Raw genomic sequence first — 18,549 nt, 5'->3', positions numbered from 1 at the left:
TGTGTGTGTGTGTGTGTGTGTGTGTGTGTGTGTGTGTGTGTGTATATATATATTTAATTTCATTTTTTTTTAAGGAGGCTAGTTTATTATTCATACTGGCATGGCTTTTGGAGAATCCAGTGCAAACCATGGCGAGCATCCATTCAGGGCCCTTGATTTAAATTTAAATTTAAGACTTTTCTGAGTCATCATAAAGTCCAAGGTCTTTTTCATAGGCTCCTCCTTCAATTTCAGTATCTCCCATGTGGTATTTGTAATGTACATATTTATTGCCTGTGTGCAGTACCTTAGATTCTTTTATATATTAAATGTCAATTGCCATGTGTCTGCCCAATTCTGAATCTAAGTATGTTAGATTATAATGGCATAACCCAGTTGTGACAGATTCCAAAAGGCTGTTTTGTATTGTTGTGGAAACCATGAAAATACTGAATGCAGAAACAGTGTTTGTTGTGTACATGTATATGAATGTTTGTTTGTATTTATTTCTTTATTTGTTTATTTCTATTAATTCCGATCACCAGTTTTGTCTTGGTGTTATAAATGAATTCCCATGGGTTCACATAACTTTTATCATGAGGTTCCAGCAGAAATGGGTCGGAACTCACCAAAATTAGGGGCCATCGTCCAAGTCGCTCTCTAGCTCCACCTCCTCCGTCAATTCAAACAATTGAGATGTCAAGGATCTGCATGCAAATTTGGAGCTGGATTCTAGTGGCAGGGTACCTCAGTGCGAGCAATGTTTAATTTGTTGTTGTTGTTCATTAGCAACCATAGATGATGATAGTTTCTCATTTGGTCTGGACTGCTCACATGACCCACCCACACTCATCCACAAGAGAGAAGGCTTGTGTGTTGTGAGAAGTTCTAAGGTGGGCTGATTAGGGCGGTATTTATTAATTTAGCACCAGTAAGCGCTATGTTGCTAAACTTTCAGAACAGTTTAGCACCAATTTTCAATACAATTTGCACATCTGTCAAAGATGCTGGGTTCAGGATCAAAGGTTTCGATGGTCAGTACACATATGATTATGCGTCAGGGCAGAAAGGCATGAGACCACAGGAAAACTGGGGTTGTCACAGTTTTCAGGCCACAATTTTATGGATTATGTGTTTCACAATCTGTTTAATTTCCTGGACACTCTCTCTCTCTCTCTCTCTCTCTCTCTCTCTCTCTCTCTCTCTCTCTCTCTCTCTCTCTCTCTCTCTCTCTCTCTCTATATATATATATAACCTATATATATATATATAATATTATATATATATATATATATGTTTTCCCCCAAATTTAATATATATTCACTTTACTATGATAAAAGAATTTTACCCAATAAAGAAATATAAGGTGACTTTAAATTGGATACTTTATTACTCATACTATTTTCTTTAAATTAATTGGCTCTTATTTCATTTTCAGTAATTTGATTGGCCAAATTAGTAAGTGTAATAATTAGAATTACAATATGTACTAAATTAAAATGAGTATGTTTACTAAATAATGTGTTTTTGACCCGAATGGCCTTCCATACGCTCACAAATGGCACTGCATATGGCAATGTCAAAGACAACAATAGTTTATGAATGTTTAAGTAGGGGTCCGGAATGGTGGTTATTACAATTTTTAACAAATTCTCTGTTTATTTCAATAGCCTGCCACCATATGCCATCCCTGGGGATTCAAAAGCAAAAAACTGAACACTTCTTCATTTTATTAGTGTTGCTGAACACGTTCGCTTGACAACACAATGGTATTTATTGAAGGATATAACTAAAGGACGAATATTATTTTAATTAAAATGCTTAAGAACCTCACATTTTAAATATAATGGCTTTCAATCATCCACCTCCTCTCATCCGCGCTCAGTTTGAGAAGTGGGTGTGAAATAAACAGCTATAGTTTCAGTTCAACAAATTGTATATCTTTATATGAAACTATAGTTGTTGGTTCTCCAAAACAATTGAGATGTTCCTAAATGTATAGTTGTATATCTAGTGCCATTGTTGCTTCAGTTGTCTCTGTTTGACACTTGGATATGTGCATCTTTATGATGAGGGTACAGCTGCCTCATTTGTACAGTTGTGTTATTGTTCATACAGGACCAACCTTGTTCTATAGCGCACTGCTTCCATGTGGAAGAACAGCAGAATACACTTAATATAACAGCCTGTAGAATATTGCCTGGGGATTCACAATCATATTAGCATGTATTTTAAAAGATACATAAATTTTAATCTTGTGGTTTGAATGAAGACTTAGCTACTGATTCTGTACCATGTGACCTGCTGGAAGTAATATGTGGCACATCAGTGGTGCTCTCTCCAAGAAAAGGAGTATAGATGGGGATTACCCCACATGATGAACCCTAGTCACAAAGCTTTAACTCGCAAGTTATTTAAAGAATGTTATTTTTCAGAGTCAATGTTTATGAATTAAAACAATTCTAATAGACTGTTGGCCATTGGTGTCAGCCTTGACTTAAACCTTCGTGAGTGAGCCTGGGTATAACCCATTACTTATTGAGGATGCTTGGCAAATAATAACAGCACTTCGAGACCCAAATGTGCTGGAGGAGATACATTTGGCTTCAGCAGCCTACAGTGTGCCTGTGCTTCATGTAAATCTGTGATGTCTATTTTACACTAGAGCTTACACAAGAACATGTACAGTACTACTAATTAATTGACAGGTGCAGTACAACAATTGGATAGATTAAAAAAGCATTTTACACCAAATTTGTTCAGCTTTTTTTTTTTTTTTAAGAAAGGAAAAATACATCCAGTAAAGTTGGCTAACCCTAAATTGGAAGCCAGCTGTAGCAGCAGTGACATCGACATTTGGTTTAAATTCTGTCATGCAAGGATTCTGCTTTCCTCCTCCTGTAGTACTGAATTCTGTGCCCATGGGAAGAGAGATCTGCTGAGGATGTTGCGCTGTGCCTCAGATTTACCGGAGATCAGCTTATTAGAAATGTGTGAAGACTGTGGATGCTGCACTAGAGGAAGACAGCTGACATGGAGCCCTCCTTCCTTGACTGCATTGACAAAGTAGGTGACAAGAAGGGCTAGTCAGCACAAGGGAGCGAAAGACGTCATTGGAGTAGATATGGAGACAGCAGGACATCCTGAAGGAAGTCAAACAGGCCAGCCAAAGCTGGAAAGTGTGAAAAACAAAAGGTATGTTTAGATTGTGGTTATCTTTTATTATTATTGTGCACCAAAAACCTATCGTAAATACTGTAGCTTTTTTAACTGAATCCAGACTTCAAATTGTGGTATTCTGTTAACGCTTACTTCGCCTTGGCTATTTTCTCCAAATGTCAATCTCTATTGTGATTTAATGTCAGAGTTTGTTCTAATTTTAGGCTTGCACTTGGTTTTTTTTTGGTATTGAAACTCGTTTTATTAGAAAACATGCACTGGGTTACTTCCATTGAAAACAACAAGAAAAAGGAAGAAAAAAATAACAAAGTAACTATGTTTATTAACAATATCCACGTCAATGCAATATCACCCTATGTCCTTAACATTACTATAGCCTGGCTGATAGATAGAGCTTTGATATAGGCTTTATTGTGGAGTAAACATTCAGCCAGTACTGATTGAAAACCAAGCAATGAATTAAAAGCAGACCAGTTGATGATTTTGGTACAGTTAGTAGTATCATAAAATCATGTCAGTTGAACATAAACATTCTCATCTCAAAAATGCAAAGTAGGATTAAACTATGGTAAGATGTAAAGTTAGTGTTTATAGATAAAATTATCAAACAGCACTGTTTGATAATCAGCATCTGCTTTAGGGTCTGATTAAAACGTTCCACTAAACCATCTGTCTGTGGATGATAAACAGAGGTCCTGATGGGACACATTTTTTATATTTTATACACCTGCTGTAGCGTGTTTGACAGAAAGTTGTTTCCATGATCAGTCAAGATCTCCTTGGGGATCCCTACTCTAGCCATAATCTGCAACTCGGTGGCTACTGCAGCGGCACTAGTGGACCTCAATGAAACCACCACTAATATATCCGTATACCCAGTCAGAAGGTAGCAAAGGGCCCACTATTTCCATTGCAATGCGTTCAAAAGGAGTGGAAATAATCGGCAGTGGAACAAAAGGGGCAAGGCGCTCTCGACCCGGCGCTACTCGCTGGCAGTCTGGGCATGTGGCTACATATTTCGACACATCAGTTTGAAGTCCTACCTAATAGAATCGAGCCAATATCCGTTCCCTTGTTTTGTCAGCTCCGAGGTGCCCACCAAAAGGGATATCATGCACCAGACTCTTAATCTTGGGCCGACAAAACAGGGAACCAATAATTGTGTTACAGGAGGTCCTGTGTCTGCGGCTAGGTTTATCCTATGCAGTAATTGCCCCTTGCGGAAATACTAGTGCCGCAGCGACATCAACATCCTTACCTTCAATAGACCGGACCTGTCCTCAAGCATGCACTAGTGATGGGTCATTATGTTCACCCCACACTAGGTCTGCGCTTGAGTGCCACATGTGCGGTATATTGAGAGGGGCTGGTGTAGCATCTGCCGTAGATGGCCCAGTAACCTCGCCCTCTTGGTCACATTGCATTACGACTCCCTCTGACTGGTGTTTGTTACCATCCGAGTGCTCTCCCATCAGATCCCAGCCTTGTCTTAGTGATGCTCCCTCCCATTTTGCCTTCTGTCTTTATTTGTTTTTCTAGGATGGAAAATAGGAGAAAACATTTCTGCTTGAAAAGGAAACACTTCACCAATTTGTTCCCTTTTCTTTTTTTCTGCCATGTTTATGTGTGCGGTTAAGACTGCCATTAATTTAACCAATTCTCTATAACCTTGGTGAGTTGGGCCTTGTAAACAGTGTACTATCTCTCTCTCTCCTGTGAGCGGACGTGTCCTCCTCAGGATTAGGCCTTGCCTTATCCCCGCTGTCGAGTGATTTTTCCAGCCATGCTGTCCTCCATGGGGCTAGGCCTTGCCGCATCCCTGCATCCCCACTGTCAAGTAGACCCTGCCGGCTGCACAGGCCCGCCACCTCAGTCTGCTTAAACTCGCCCACCACGGCTTCAGCCTGTCCCCCCCCTGGTATCCCTTTGTTATGGAGGATCACCTCTCCTTTAAACACTTGGTTGGATGATTGACTGATTGGAAATTGATTTGCAGCCACGTTGTTCCCAATCAGTCACCTCATAGCAAGACAGTAACTACTGTCATTCTGCAGATGAATCAATGCAGACAAACAAGCCACAGTCCCTGGGTGCACCGAGGGACTCTAATACAGTGATTTAACCCCTGAACTACCCCAGTGACTTATTCAATTTGTGTTACATTTGCGATAAGCAAATAAGAAGCTGCAATGCCAGTAATAAGCTGACAAATAAGAAGCCAACTTCAGCATCGTTGTGCTTTAAGTAAATGTATGTTATGCTTCGGGAAAACGAACACTGTACTGAACAGGTGTTTGCACATGTGCATCATTTTAAATAATTAAAATAATACTTGAAATAACAGTATAACAAAAAATGAAAAGTTTGTGTACATTTATTTTATTTGTTTTTTGTTTGCCACGTTACGGTACTGGCTGACTATGACCCTTGTGAATGAAAAAACGGGACAATGAAAACACGAGAACATACTTAATTTTTTTTTCATTTTCAGAAAATGTTGTAAAAATTTAACTGATAAGCATTACACAGACTGTGGGTTCTGTGTGTGTCTGTTTGGCCCAGATTTATAAGAGGATTGCGCATGATTTACAACCGTAAACAAGCGCTGAGGGTTCTCAATTTTTGGATGGGATTTATATAAAACACTCAATTAATACGTGATTTGAAGGAGCAATGTCTCTGTACTTTGCCGTTGATGCATATGTAATTCTCTATATGCATATGTAATTCTGGGGCGTGTCTGAGCAAAACCGCTAAAATTGGGAGGGGATTTTGCAAATGAGGTTGTGATAGACATTGGATGACGCTTGGTGTTAGATCTCCCTCCTGATCTGTGAGGGCGCTAGGTAAAAGAACAGAGTACCTTGGACTAAAAGGTATGACAGTTTATTCCCGTGGGTAGGTGGAAGTCGGACGGCTAGGAAAGGGGTGAAGCTACGGTACCCAAACTCAATGACCCGGACTGGAAACGGCGTGGCATCTGCGGATTGGAGAAACGGATTGTTCACCAAGGGGTCATGAGGGAGGGTATAAATAGGGAAGTAATCTGCTCCTTTGTAATTTGGTTGGATTTAACCTAAAGGAGACCATTGTTTGCTGAAAACCGTGAGTGTTTGTTAGTGTTCATTGTAACTGTTGTTTGTCTTAACTAGACTACCAGTAACACAATCCAGAGCTGTAGCGTAAGCTAGCATCAACCCGGACATCACTTTCACCCCTGCATTTCACGGAGAACTGTATTTACACCACTAGCACTTATTCACTGTCACTAAAAACTGTGTTTGTGTTGTATTTAGTGTGGGTGTGCATGTAAACCTGGATTTTTGGTTGTGGGTCAAACCTTGGGATTACAGTTCGAGTCATACACGCCGCTGTATCATTCCAGCATTTATTATTTACAGATGTTTGCCATAAGGGTGTGGACTTTGCTAATCATATCAGTAAACACCGTTGCACCTGAAGTTCATTGTCTGTCTATTTTCTCTCTGCACTGCACTTACCTGTATCCATTCACCACTTTGCCACAGAGGTCTATTAAATATTCTGTCTAATTTATTAAAGCTGCCGTTAATTGCGGGCCTCGTATTTGCGTGATTATTTTAAGAACTCTGAAAAGCAGGCATTAATTTGCCGCTGTCAGACAGTAGGCAAGGTGATATATAAAAGGCAAGGTGATGTGGGAGACTTGTCTGCAGCAAGGAGGAAACATCGTTTTCAAGGACAAAGACACATTTAATAGCATTTTGCAAAGAGCACATTTTTTAACCCTTCTTATCAAGTCAGTTTGTAAATTTTACAATTTATAATACCGGTACCGTATTGTTTTGCAAACTCCAATTTTCAATACATGTTTCATAGCTTACATGACAAAACAGAAAGTCTGCAAGTAGAGTATATAGAACCAATGTAAAAAAGGTTCTTAGAGGCACTGAAATAGGTGGCAAAGCAATGTTCTAACAGTTAACCAACCAGACACAAGATATTTTGCTTTATTACAGCAGTAGTTTCACTACATTCACTAGTTACCAGTTTTCTACACATGGAAACCACATTTTCATAACATTTCACTGGTAATCTTCAAAAACAGCATAACTAATTTACATATCAACCCCCACCTTTCCCATTCATTTGCATGATGTAGAGTGAAAAGCCTGGTTTACTCAAGTAGAATATACTGAGCGAACGGAAACCCAAACCAACCAACCCTTGAAACTGTATTTTAATTGGATTCTATTTGTTTATGCGCCACACCATTGTCATGTCACCAGATAGACTGTCTATCTACTGGTTAGGAGAAGCTCTTCAGCCAATCAGAATCTTGTATTATGGAGTGGTAGCACTAAATTGGTCTTAAAAATATTTAAATCAAATTTTTCATATTAACCCTTTAATAGCAAATATAAGCAAACAACATATAAGTAATCGGGCTGGGGGGGGAGGTGTGACAGTATATAAAAAACAAAGCGTTGACAATATAAACAAGAACAAGGCAGCTGGTTGTCTCTGTAACATTTTAATTATTATTATTGGTATTGATGCCCTGAAGGAATCACAAAGCACACTCTGGTTTCATGTTCTGGTATAATAACAAACAAAAAAACAAAAAACCTCAGTTGTGTTAAAGCAGAATAAGTAGAATGACAAAACAGGAAGCTGAATAGATAGATTCAAGCTTCAAGTCTTCTGAAAACACCCACTAACCCTAACCTACACACACACACATGCATTTAGATTGTGATATACTTTAACATATATAAATGAGCAGCTTGAACGCTAAGAATAAAATTGCATTGCATGATATTAAACATAAATTATTTTTATAGACAATTATCTTGGCAAGAAAAAAATTGCCTTTTTTTAAACTAACAAAATACCAGTCTTGTAGATTTGACGAGTTTATGAATTCTCTTCAAAGTCTACCAACTTTTATTTTCTATAATATAAATTATGCCTATGGTGCCCTATTTCACAATAGTAATGTTACATCTGTGCTATATGTCTGCAATAATATTAATCACAATACTATGCTGACCCTTTTCATTCGTAACAGGAGCCCAATGGAAAGAAGTCCATATGGTTGACTTTTTGGGTTATCCTGGGTATTAGGTTGACATATTATTCATTTATTTTATGTATGAACTGTCTGCAAGATTAACCAGTGTTTCCCTTTAAACTCGAAGATGGCCACCAAAACATTGTTATGGGATATACGCCTGCCTATTGGTAGGAGTCACTGAGCTCTTTCTATCAAAGCTGCCGATAGGCCCCCTCCCCTCGGTCACTCTCTTGGACCCGCGTACCGAGGGTGCATAACCGTCGTGCAGGGGATCCTCACCCTCTTTTCACTTCTCAAGATTGGTACGGTAAGACCTCTGTGTTTCTTCTTAAAAAGCACTACGTGAGTTGCTGCTAGTTCCACTGCACTTCGTGCTGAAAGCCACCTACACTGCTTTCCCAGAATCTGTAGCTTTAATTCGTAGCCTTTTTTTTATTTCTTCAGCATCTGCTCGCTAACCATGTCAGGCTGCTTCTCTCTGTCTGTACGTCTTAGTATGGTAAGTATTATTGTTAAGGATTGTGTGTGTTTTTCACCCTTTCTTACTTGGGAGAGCGCTGTTACTCCACAGGGCTGGGCCTGCCTTGTCCCCGCTGTCGAGTTAGCCCACCAGCCACCTGCGGGCCTCAGGTTGGGCCATGTTTTGATTGTAGCTGCGCATCCCCGTGCTTGCACAAAGGACTAGCTGCAGCGCGGCTGCTTACAGCCGGACCAGCTGTGTACTCCTCACCGAGGCTTTCTCGTTGTTGAGTTGAGACCTACGCGGGCTGCGTTGGCCTTCACCATGTGTGTAGGTCTTACAATCAAGCAGACAGTGTGCTCTTCCCCAATATTTAATATTGTAATATTTAACTGTTTTTGTATTATAAAAACAGTTTTTGTATTACTGTGTTATAAAGTCAATCGGCCATGTCCCCCTGTTCTACGCTACACGCTGCTCAGGTGTGTGACCACGTGGTCAGGGTAGGCACCGTGCATAGCTGCCCCAGTGTTTTTAATACTGCGGTGAGTGAGACTCAGCCTGCGCTACTTCGGTTTGCACGGTGCTTATTGACTCGCTATACCGATACAGGCTAGTGCGCCGGTGCTGCACCGGTACTCTGCACATGGTACGCGGTGCCTAGCGCTGCACTGTACTTAATGCAGGTGCGTGCGCAGTACTCGGTGCAAGTGGTAGCCCAGTGCTCGGTGTATATTATACGTGGTGCTCGGTGCACGTGGTGCTCGGTGCATGCGTTGTGCACAGTATCTATTGCCCCGTACTTAGTGCATGCGGTGCGCACGGGACTCGGTGCTGCACGGTACTCTGTGCACGTGGTACTCGGTGCACTCGGTATTCCGTGCGCATTAGACCCGGTGCTGCACGGATGAGGACGCTCTCTCTATCGCCATCTCACGGGGGGAGTTCACTTTCCCTCCGGATATGGAGGTCGAGGCAGAGCCTGAGTTCCCTGCTGAAGCGGCCCCTAGTTCCAAGGTTTCCTCGATTACTAGCGCGCTGCCGCTGTCAGGTGTACCTACAGGTCCCCTGGGCAGTGCAGGCAGAGCCACGTCGCTCCGTCTTTCAGCCGCATGACGTGGCTCTTCGAGCTCAACCCTTCCCGGCTTTCCCTGATTTTATGGAGGAGGTGCGCTCCTCCTGGAACCACCCAGCCACAGCGCCAGCTCAGTTGAGACAGTTCTCTACTGGCCTCGCTGGAGGGGGCGGAGAAGCTGGGCCTGGCCGGGTTCCCCCCCATAGACTCCACCATCGCAGCCTTGATCAAAGCTCCACTGGTAGGAGGTATGCCCATGGACCCTGTGTGCCCGAACCTGCAGTGCAGGGTTACGGAGACATATGTCCGGAGGGCTTACGTGGCGGGGGCCCAGAGTACCCTCTTGGCTAATACATCCAGTATGATAGTTGCGTACATGGATGGTGTTTTGCGTGATGCCCCACTCCCAGAGCCAGTGGCCACAGAGTTGCGATTATTATCGCACACGTTTCTCCAGATCTCCGGCCTGCAGGGGAAGGCCCTGGGCCGGAGCCTGGCGGGCCCCGTGGTCATGTGCAGACAGCTATGGCTGTCGCAGGTGCAGGCGCAGATGCCTGACACTGATAAGGGCGCGCTGTTGGATGTGCCTATATCGCCAGGCCATACCTTTAGCCCAGCAGTGGAGGAGATCCTGCAGCGGTCTCTTCGGGAATGCCAGGCATCAAGGCAGATAGCCATGTTGCGTTATAGGTCGAGCGGCTGGCACACTACCCCGACGCTGACAGTCACCAGGATGGTGCCTGTTCCTACAGCCTACAGGCCTCATCTCAGTCGAGAGATGGGACCCTCCCGCAACGTGGTAGTTGTGGCTGTGGCCAGCCCACGCAGCAGCACCCTAGAAGGCGGTTCCAGGGCACCCGCCCTAGGCAACCGCCACAGCCAACCCTGCCTCAGCCACCCCAGCAGGACCCCTGAGGGCTGGCGGCCTCAGACCTAGTTCAAAGCACAACAGCTACACTACTGGCATGCTTGCACCTCTGATGCATGGATGCTCGCGGTTGCGCGCTTCAGTTTAGCTTGGGACAGTCTCCTTTCTCGCGGCGTCATGACGGCGTATATGACGTATCTGCTTCAGGCCTCGGTGCTCTAGACCGAAGTGGCAGCCTTGCTGGACAAGCGCGCCATTCGTCTCGTAGATCCCACCTCTCTTGGACAGGGGTTCTACTCGAGTGCCGAAGAAGGACGGTGGCTTTTGCCCCATCCTGGACCTGCAGTTCCTCAACCGGTTTCTGAAACAGAGGAGGTTCCAAATGCTGACTCATCATCACATATTCCAGTCTGACTGGACGGGTGAGTGGTTTACCACTGCGGACTTGTGGGACGCGTATTTTCACGTTCCCATTCGTCCACAGCACAGGAAATATCTCTGCTTCACCTTTCAGGGTAGCGTGTACATGTTTTCGCTGCTGCTGTTCGGTCTCTCCCTTCAAAGTGCGTAGACGCTATCCTTGCCTCCTTGAGTCTGCAAGGGGTCAGAGTGATGAACTACCTTGACGACTGGTTGATCTGAGAATTGGGCAGCAGACCGCCTCTCAAGGGAGGGCCCGCATCCGTCAGAGTGGCAGCTCCACTCTCAGGTGGTGGAGCGCATCTGGGAACGGTTCGGGAAGGCGCAGGTCGATCTCTTGGCCTCGGCGGAGATGACACACTGCCCCCTGTGGTACTCCCTCCATCGCTGCGGCAGTCCACTTATGGCCCACATATGGCCCAGAGCGCTCCTTTACGCACTCCAGCCTCTGCCATTACTCCCGGCCTTTCTGGAAAAGGTCCGGTCAGAGAAAGCGTCAGTTATCCTAGTGGCCCCCAGGTGGCACAGGAGAATCTAGTTCTCAACCCTGTGCCAGCTATTGAACGGCCCGCCCTGGGAGATCCCTCTTCGCTGAGATCTCCTCAGTCAGACGAGAGGCACACTTTGGCACCTAGTGCCTGGTAGCCGCACATTCCACGAGAGGTGTGGCTACGTCATGGGCCCTCTTTAGAGGTGCCTCCATGGCTGAAATCTGTGATGCGGCTAGCTGAGTTACCCCACATACTTTTTCCAGGTTCTATCGCTTGAATGTGATATGGGCCCTCTATGGGCACTAGGGTCCTTGAGGTTGCACGCTCGCACCACTGATCTCGGTCAGGCAGGGCTAAGGCGTCCCTCATATGCTGCCGTTCTTTTCTCCCTCGCGACAGCTCTGGTACTCGTTTTCCCATAATGATGTTTTGGTGGCCTTCTTCGAATATAAAGGGAACGTTAACGTAAACCTGGTTCCCTGAAAGAGAAGATGGCCATCAACCATGAGATCGCGTCGGAAAAGAGGGTGAGGCTCTCCTGCATGACGGTTATGTACCCTTGGTAGGCGGGACAGAGGGGATCACCGAAAGGAGGGGACCTATTGGCAGCAGCTTTGATAGAAAGAGCTCAGTGACACCTACCAATAGGCAGGCGTATACCCCATAACAATGTTTTGGTGGCCATCTTCTCTTTCAGGGAACCAGGTTTACAGTAGGTATACTAATGTTTTTCTGTTTATTTCATCTTATTTTGTTTATTGACATTGTATGTGGACTTTTACCAAAAAAATTTGGAGTAAGTCCATTACCTAAATAGCCTGACTTGTAAATAACAATATAAGAAAACACGCAAATGCGATGTCTAAATATATTACACCACGTACAAATTACATTAGAGAAACAGAAGCAGAAACAGAAAGAAAAAAATGATTAGGCTGAGGAAAGTCACTCATGAAAACAGAAAAGTACGATGACACTGTAAATCTAAACGAAACATGAACCAACAAAAGAAAACTAAATAACAAACAGGTAGTCGTTACTGTGTTCGGTGTGGCTGAATTCCTCTTCTAGCTGTGAGAAATGAGGGATCCAACATTCTAAGTCAAGATCTTCAGCCAAATTAAGTTTCTGTATTTTTCTGTTTTCGTGAATTCTGTATGTTTCACCTTGATTTTCCTCAGCCGCCTTTATTTTTATTTGTGTTCCTCCTCTGTTTCAGGTATGATCTCCAGGATCAGCGTTGGTCATGAGAGGGCAGCCCTGGTTTAAAAAAGGAGCTTGAAAGCTAGAAGTGGAAGCAACAGCAGCAGGATGTTCTGCCTGACCCGGCGGGCCTCATTGCACAGTTTGCCCTTGCAGCAGTTCATTAGTCCGGATAAACCAGGAATCTGCATGGATTGAGAAATGCAAACATTTTTGGAAGCGCATCCCTTCCTCAGTATCTTAAGTCCCTGTGTTTCAACTGAAAGAAAGAAGGAAAAACAAGATTAAACAATGAGAGCCTGCAAGGCGTGATATAGTAAGTAAAAGAGAAATGCGCAAAAACAGACTGCTAAGGCTAGACCAACTAAAAATTATGCACAATTTACTCTGAGCTCTCGACCGGTGGGTTGTAGATTCAATCCTAGATGCTGCTGTACTCCCACAATGTAGAAACAAAATATCTTAGATCTTGTGAACAACGACCCTTACTACCAAATCAAAGGAGCTTGGTTAGTCTAGGCTTCTTGATGAAACTACGGAGAAGCTGCAGTTTGACTCACCTACAACCTTCAGACAACGGTCTTCAATGCCAAGGCACTTCACAGTGTCTCTGCAGTCCTCTCCCATGCATCCATAACACTCCAGACCAGAAGGGGTATATATTTTGCTGTAGCAGTGCTGGAGTGGTTAAAGATGATTCTGCTGTTAATTCCACTGCCCCTGTTTTCCCCATTTGCTTACCTTAAGGCCATTTAATGGTTTTGTCAGAGTGACCCAATATCTCCCCAATTTAAAATACCCAATTATGTTCCCTACCTCCCCCACAGCTCAGAAGAGCCGAAGGTTAAGTGGGAGAATTCCTCCTCCGATCGCCACGACCGAGCCAGCTTCCTCCATTCCACCCAGAGTGAATATCAGTGAGTGTCTATGATAGCTCCCCTGCCCTCCATGCAGTTTAATCTACATACTGTAATTTGAATACTATTACCTGGAACTGACCCAGTGTTGCACAAATCTGTGGTGCAACGTCTTTCATTCACAGTTGTCCTTCTGATTCCAAAGATAACGGATACTGGCCCATTGCGGGCTTCAGATTCTGAGCACGACTCTGTTGATCGTTTTTTTAGTACCGGCTGAAAAACAAGGGGGCACTTTTCACAGCCTGTCTTTCATGTTTTATTGTGGGTTTTCTATCTATCTATGTATCTCTGGAGTTTACTTTCTATCTATGTGCAGCTCCTATAGGAAGTATTCACCCCCCTTGGACGTGTTCATAGTTTGTTGTGTTACAACCTGAAATCTTGATGCATTTAAATGGGATTTTTTTTTTCCTTTGATTTATGAAAAAATCAAATCAATTAAAAATAAAAACCTGCAAAGTCTTCATTAGATAAGTATTCACCCCCTTTGCTATGACTCTCCTAAATAAGCTCAGGTGCAACCAATTGTCTTCAGAATCCCCAAAAGAAGGTGGTTTTACCAAGTACTGAGTCGGGGGGGGGTGCATACTTCTCTAACCAAGACTTTTCAGTTTTTTGTTGTTTTTTTTTTCATTAACGGTTGTTTCACAATAAAATTCTCTTGCCTCTTCAAAGTGTTGAGTATGTTGTGTAAATCAAAGGGAAAAAAAAATCCCATTTAAATGCACAAGATTTCAGGTTGTAACACAACAAACTGAAAACGCCCAAGTGGGGTGAATACTTACTATAGACACTGTGTCTATCAGACCTGGGACAAATGTAGGTTAAATTAGTTTTTAAAAAAAATGTTTAAACTATTTTACTTCTTTTTTTTCAGTTATTATTTTAAACTATTTAAATATTACTTCCAAAAATAAATGTGTTTGAAAATATTTTAAATATTAGTAACATGATGAAACAATTATAAGACCATCTCTAAGAAAAAAGAAAAAAAAAATCAATGCTTATACAAAATTTGTTTAGGTTAAAAAAACAACCCATCATATCACCAATTTAACACACTCATAATACTGTGACTCATTTAAAGAACTTTTTTTTTCCATCTTACCTGCGTTGACTGCCTCTGCCAAGACTGCACACTGGGGCTGTGAGGCCGGGGCATGTCATGGTGGTGTCTGTGCAGGTTCCAGTGGCTGTCGGCACGCACGAGTTGCAATTCAGAGCGGAAGCTTAGCGGATTAGATTAGAAATAAATCAGACAGTGGCATGAGAAACATGATCTCAGAGCAAAACTGCTGGCTAATTAGCACTTAATCGGTCCCATTAAGTAATTTAGGGTACAGTTAGAACAAAAACCAGGAGGGACACCGGCCCTCCAGGACTGGAATTTCCCATCACTGCTCTATACATTATTTGGTGGCAGCAGGTGCAGAGAGAATGTTTTAATGTTTTAGATAAAAAGTTTTCTACGGAAGCGTCCTAGTGCCAATGGAAAAAAAAAAAAAAAAATCCTAATTAGGACTTTTTATAAATAGAGTCAGATCTAATTTGCAAAAATCTATTTAGAACCAAAACACCCTCATATCACAAAAAATAATTAAGACGTGTTTTAATTCTGCATCAAAGTGACTTTAATCTCTTGTTACGTACCTGCAGAGAGCAGAGCACAGACTGCGGACAATGCCAGGAGCACTTGTCTCATTTTCAGCATTCTGAAACTCCACAGCACTAGCACACCAAAGCCAACTGCTACAGCCTGTCTCTCTGGAACTGGAGTTCTCAGGTGTTGGAACTACAGAGTTGCTTCTTAAAATCACGGCACTGTTGAGTGTTGGAGTCTCGTGCATCCATTTGGCTGGGTTTATAGTCCAACTGTTTTTTTGACCAATTATGATAGCCTTTACCAAATATGGTTTGTTCCATCTACATGTTTACTTAGTTTTCTTCAATTTGGAGTTTTATAAAGTGAAAAAGTAGTGGATGTGAATCAGTTAATCAAACCCCTTGTGCTGCTAATTAAATCAACAAGTTCACTGCAGTGTCTTTACTTTTCTTTCTACACAGCTGTAGAAAAGCTTTTGCCTGAAACATCTGGCAATATATATATACATGACGTAGCCACACCTCTCGTGAAATGTCCGGCTACCTGCCCAGGCGGAGGAAAGCCAGCACCATCATACGCAGCCGAAACTATGTCCGCAATCCAATTCGACAGTCGCTGCTTCGAAAGGGGCTGTCGCAACTTTCGTGTCCCATGGCAGACGAAGAGCTGGTCAGACTGACGCAGCGCTGTCGTCCTCTCCACATAAGGAGTGGAAGCGACAGCGAGTGGGAGAAGTACAGCGTGGAAAAGTACAGAGCAGTTTCGAAGCAGAAAGGAGAAATTGCATCTTGAATAGCTTTAAGCAGAAAACAGAGGACATTGGGGAAACACAGCCGCGTGTGTTTTTCTGATAACAAACAAGCTGAAACTCGGAGCAGCTGATTCAAATTCAGCGCCGTTTTGAGACACGGGCGAGGGGAGGAGCCGACAGCACAGCAGAACAACGCAGTTAAACGAGGCAGTCTTCCCAGCGACAGCGAGTGGAAGCGACAGCGAGTGGGAAAAGTACAGCGTGGAAAAGTACAGAGCAGTTTCGAAGCAGAAAGGAGAAATTGCATCTTGAATAGCTTTAAGCAGAAAACAGAGGACATTGGGGAAAAACACAGCCGCGTGTGTTTTTCTGATAACAAACAAGCTGAAACTCGGAGCAGCTGATTCAAATTCAGCGCCGTTTTGAGACACGGGCGAGGGGAGGAGCCGACAGCACAGCAGAACAACGCAGTTAAACGAGGCAGTCTTCCCAGCGACAGCGAGTGGGAGAAGTACAGCGTGGAAAAGTACAGAGCAGTTTCGAAGCAGTTTGAAAGTAGGTTGACGGCTGCAGAAGAAACTAAACTTCAAAAAAAAAAAAAAAAACCCTCAACATGGTCTTCAAGCCAGTAATCTGTGACACCTGCTTGATGTGGGAAATCCGAGAAAACCCAGCGGAGCTAAACCAAGTGTGCGTAAAGTGCCGCGCGATCCAGGATTTGCATAAACTAGTAAGTATGCTAGAAATGGAGCTGGAAGAAGTGAGACAGCAACAAGATCTTGAGGAACTGGCACACCCACAATTCATGGAAGTCTGCATCACCCCTAACAGACTGAAAGCCACCAGGGAGATAGAAGGTCAGAACAGCTGGGTTCAGGTAGGCAGAAGCAGGGAAAAAAAGAAACTTCGTCAAACACAACCACCAGAAATCAAAACAACCAACAGATTTGAGTCACTTCAGAATTGTGATGAGCAGAACCAACAACAAGAGAATGAAAGGAACAACATCCAGGACCCTATTGACAGTGGTGACAAGACAGTAAAAAGAAGGGAGGTCATGATTGTTGGGGACTCCATATTGAGAAACACAGCAAGTTCAATTCGCAGTTTGGACCCCCTTACTACAACAGTGTGCTGCCTTCCGGGAGCCTCGGTCAAGCACATCACTGAGAACGTGGACAGGCTCCTAGAACGAACAGGAGACGACCCGGTAGTAGTCGTCCACATCGGTACAAACAACATTGGAAGAGACAGACCAAAATCCCTGCAAAACAAATTCAGAGAGCTAGGAAGGAAATTAAAAGAGAAAACCAAAACTGTGGTATTTTCTGGTATACTACCCGCACCTTGCAAAGGACCATATGGACAGCTGGAAATAATAAATCAAAACCAATGGTTGAAGACGTGGTGCACACGGGAAGGCTTCACCTATCTTGATCATTGGACCACATTCTACAACGAGGACTATCTGTATAGACGGGATGGACTGCATTTAAATAACAAGGGAACTAGTCTACTTGGAGAAAAGATCCTCGAGCAGGTTCGGAAGCATTTAAACTAGAAAGGAAGGGGGGAGAAATCAACAAAAAAACAGAAGGGAGACCACATCAAAACAAGAACAACAACTCAGGTAAGACAACCATTAAATGTATTTATCTAAATGCTAGAAGTATCAGAAACAAAATTCTAGAACTTGAAGCTACTGCACTAACAGGTAACTATGATGTGATAGGTGTTACAGAAACGTGGTTATCTGAGAGTGATGGGGACGAATATAATATTTGTGGGTATACACTGTATAGGAAAGACAGGCAGGACAGAAGAGGAGGAGGGGTAGCGCTATACATAAGAAACAGTCTTGAAGCCCAGGTGTTAAACCTGGACAAAGAAAATAAAACCGAATCAATATGGGTCAGAATAACAGACAAAAATTCAAAAGGCATAATAATAGGAGCATGCTATAGACCGCCAGATTCAGACGGTGAGCAAAATAATCTGTTATACAATGACATTAGAAATGTGTGTAGCAAAGGAGAAGCCATACTAATGGGGGATTTCAACTTCCCCCAAATAAAATGGGAAAACCCGGTGGGTAGCGCGAAGGATGAAATAGAAATGGTGGAAATGACAAATGACTGCTTCCTAACACAATTTGTGAAGGCACCCACTAGAGGGGAGGCATGCCTTGATTTAGTCTTTTCAAATAACGAAGATAGAATAACTAAAACAGAGGTCAGAGAACCACTGGCAAACTCAGACCACAACATGGTCTCATTTGAAGTGTTTTTTAAATCCTCAAAAGTAAAGACTAAAGCTAAGGTTTACAATTTTAGAAAAGCAAACTATGAAGGCATGAAACAGAGACTAACAGAAGTAGATTGGAGTAAAATAGAGAAAACACCCACAGAAGAAGGATGGTTGTTCTTCAAAAATGTAGTACTAGAGGCGCAAAACAATTATATCCCTAAAGTAGACAAATCTAAATGTAAAACTAAATTGCCAAAATGGTTTAATAGATCAATTAAAAAAAATATTCAGCGAAA

At 43.0% G+C, this 18,549-nt stretch overlaps 1 long non-coding RNA gene across 1 annotated transcript in view; it reads left to right on the top strand.

Moving 5' to 3' along the window:
- The window catches only part of LOC121313624, a 37,300-nt gene extending 23,301 nt beyond the window's left edge, over positions 1-13,999 (top strand). The window contains exons 2-3 of the long non-coding RNA XR_005950019.1: positions 2,884-3,174; positions 12,749-13,999. This is a non-coding gene — a long non-coding RNA (uncharacterized LOC121313624). The remainder of the gene's footprint in view (positions 1-2,883; positions 3,175-12,748) is intronic.
- Positions 14,000-18,549: the final 4,550 nt, after the last annotated feature.

Source organism: Polyodon spathula, chromosome 3 (assembly GCF_017654505.1).
Source record: "Polyodon spathula isolate WHYD16114869_AA chromosome 3, ASM1765450v1, whole genome shotgun sequence".
Classification (NCBI taxonomy): domain Eukaryota; kingdom Metazoa; phylum Chordata; class Actinopteri; order Acipenseriformes; family Polyodontidae; genus Polyodon; species Polyodon spathula.
Note: the sequence above shows the minus strand (reverse complement) of the source record. Positions and strands in the feature narration are given on the sequence as shown.